The sequence below is a fragment of the Euprymna scolopes genome, chromosome 1 (assembly GCF_053919585.1).
Source record: "Euprymna scolopes isolate OS-2025 chromosome 1, ASM5391958v1, whole genome shotgun sequence".
Classification (NCBI taxonomy): Eukaryota; Metazoa; Mollusca; class Cephalopoda; order Sepiida; family Sepiolidae; genus Euprymna; species Euprymna scolopes.
The window spans coordinates 113,198,673-113,202,015 of NC_136482.1; the positions used below are offsets into that span (position 1 = coordinate 113,198,673).

The following is a 3,343-nucleotide window of genomic DNA, read 5'->3' on the forward strand; positions in this document are numbered from 1 at the left end:
ATATATATTTATTTGTTTTTTGGTCACCATATATATATATATATATATATATATATATATATATATATATATATATATATATATATAGCTAGTATATATATATAGCTAGTATATATATATATATATATATATATATATATATATATATATATATATATATACTAGCATGTGAGCCCGGCGTTGCCCGGGTGTTTGGAGGTGTATGTTAAGCAAAAAAAAAAAAATTGGTAGTAGGAAGGCAGGCTCGAACCCGTACCGCGAAGGAAGAAAAAAATGGGGGAAAACGTGACGTCTTTGCTGTTACGACCTCCGCCAAATCGGAAGTGACGCACGTTTAAATTAATGCAAGACAATCGAAAAGAGGGGATGACTTTCTGAAATATCGGCGAAAAAAGCTACCCCTCTCTGTAGAAAAGTGCCCAGTGGAAGGTATAGAAATTAATACTTTTAGCACATTTTTACGATATTTATCGTCTAAAAGGCCGAGCTTTTCTTGTGAAAATCCGTCGCCTCTCTCGAAAATTTTAGGCAGACATGCAAACATACATACATACACAAATTTATATATTGATAGCGCAAATTTTTGACCCAAAACTTGCCCTCTCTCTGAATACCTGTTATGTAATATTTCAAATGTTTAGACCAGAAATTGTCTAATTTGGTAGAGACCGCAGAGGCCAATGTTTTTTAGCTTTGACCCCGATTATGCCCCCTTAAAATTTATTATTTTGGGGGCAAATTAAATTATTAAATTAAATCCATGTTCAAGGAACATATATCTAAAATATCAAGTATTTAGACCCAAAATTGGCGGAGGAGTTTGGTGGAGCTCTCAAAGCTCAAATCTTTGAACCTTTACCCCTTATAAGCCAACTTTCTGGCCTAAAACCGATTACAAATATTTCCCCAAATCACAATATCCTGTATATAAAATTTCGAATCTGTAGACTGAAAATTGACAGAGTTATTGCGTAAGGAAATGTACACATACAGACATACACTTTAACTTATATATATATATATATATATATATATATATATATATATATATATATATATATATATTAGCAGGACCCGTGTGCTGGCGTTACCTGGTGGAAGTATGGCCAAAATTTAGAACAGATTAGATTCCGTCTCATGAAAACAAACTTAACAACTTTTGTTAGGAGTGGCCAAGATGCAATCATCTGACTCCCACCGTTTCACCATGTATGGCAATGGCAGGTAACAGAACTCATAGACAGTTATGATCAGTGTCGGCCTCCATCAGCTTGTCTCTAACTGAACTCGTCTGTCTTTCGGACATTGTTGAGCACTGATGTTTCCTGGCAGGTAATGATTTTTAGGCTATTACTTGCATTTTTTTTGCGTTTATTGGTGGACACTGGCTGCCATCACGACATTCAGTATCGGCCATGACCAGTATCGGCTTCAATTGCACTGTTCGAAAACAAATTGTCTGTTTCCAATGACGAGCACTGGGGGTCAGAGGGGTTATTCGGCAGTTTCATGTGTTTGGTCATTATCGGTCACTAACTATCATGACTGGTATCAAGTCCCATTGGACTACCTCTTCAATCTAATGATCTGTTTTCATTATCCATACACTTTCGTCCATTGTATGGACACTGTTTGTCACTGGTTGTTATGACGGTAATTCAAAGTGATTTTCATGTTGTGTACAAATATTTCTTGACAGGGGTGGGCAGTGACGGTCAATGGCTGGTAAATCGGCGGTCTTCAATTATCAGACATTGTAATTGAGTATCGGACACTATCTCTTATGCCGTTTCATAGCATTGTAAAGCGCTGCTGTTTCAAGTGGATTACTGTTGTTTTGTTACTTGCGGGTAGTGAAGTATACCCCCAGTCAGTGTCGATTAGTGGCGGCCACTGTCAATCATTGGTGGTTGAACTTCGGTAGTGTAGAGCAGTCACTGCCTTTACATCTCTATATTTTACAAGTCGTGCCCGTCGCTCAAAGGCGACATGACCAATGTTGTGTTTTGTTTCCAACCCGACACAAGCAAGGAGAACATTGTACGTATTCAGAATTCAGACTGCCCTATTTGTTAGCTGTGATGGTCAATTTAAATGTTATTTGGTATTGTGTATGAAAATGTAAATATAAAGTCCATAATAGTTAACAAAATATGTTTTTAGTATTTCAGTACGGTCCGTAATCTGTATAAGTATGCATTTGGGGGAAAAATAGGACGACATAAGAGAAACAAATAAATAAGAAGCACCCCCCCCCCTCCCACAAAAAAAGATTCGGAACATGAAACAGAAAGTCGAGGGAAAAATGAGAAAATGCTTGAATAAGAAAAGCTAGCTTGTTAAAGTAAAATCAAAATCCAAAAGTAAACAAATCCGTGATATACGTGTAGATTGAATGAAATGTAGTTGGGATGTGCGCGTTATCGAAACGCAATAAGGCTGAAACGAAATACGAGACCATATAGAAATTGTTTATGTTTTTGTTTTCTTTTACAAAGGAGTCACCACTTATCAAGGTCCGGAAGCCACTCGAGGATAAGGGTTAATAGGTATACATGAGTCAATGGGATTATAGCGTAGTAAACATAAGTAGTGGCATTTTTTTTTTTTAAATTGGATTACTTAGGGGGACGGTACGGCACAATCACGTTGACACACCGGTTCTCGTCAGATCACTGAAGTTAAGCAACGTTGAGCCTGGCCAGTACCAGATGGGTGACCATTTGGGAAGGCTAGGTGCTGTATGTACCTTCTGGGAAAGTTGGGCGTGGGGCCAGCACCCTCAGCCCGTAAAAAAAAAAAAAAACTCAGTCGCTACAAAAGCATCTACAAAGTTGTAGATGGCCTATGTCCCATAGGGCTCAAGGCTATAAATGGAGGGGGACGGTTAAACCTGTTTACGTTGGACTTGAAGACAATCAGATTGTTGTCAGCTGGAAAGCAGGCAAACGGAAGATAGTTCCACAGGCGTGCAGTTCTAAGAAAGAATCTTTGTTCATGTAATCTACGTTTAGGTTTAGGCACAGGTAAAGAGTGTGGGGAATTATTGATAGTGGTTTGGGCTAGTCGAGTGTTTTTGCGCGAAATTTTGACGAGGGGGGACCATAGATTGAAGCTCAGGCGAGCACTTGTCATGAAAATTACGATAAAGCAGAGGCAGGATCATAACGTCTCTTCTGTGGGAAAGAGGTTGCAGAGAAAAGAAATCAGTGTATTTTTTAAACAATTCTTGTGTTATGAAACTATAAAAAATAATACATTTTTATTATTTACGTAAACTATTTTATTCTAACGCGTTTGTCATCACGAAACAAAAAAGCAAACATTTGTTTTTTTTTAAATA

At 37.6% G+C, this 3,343-nt stretch overlaps 1 pseudogene; it reads left to right on the plus strand.

Annotated features, from left to right (window-relative positions):
- Positions 1-2,631: 2,631 nt before the first annotated feature.
- LOC145283702 (5S ribosomal RNA) lies at positions 2,632-2,748 on the plus strand (annotated as a pseudogene).
- Positions 2,749-3,343: the final 595 nt, after the last annotated feature.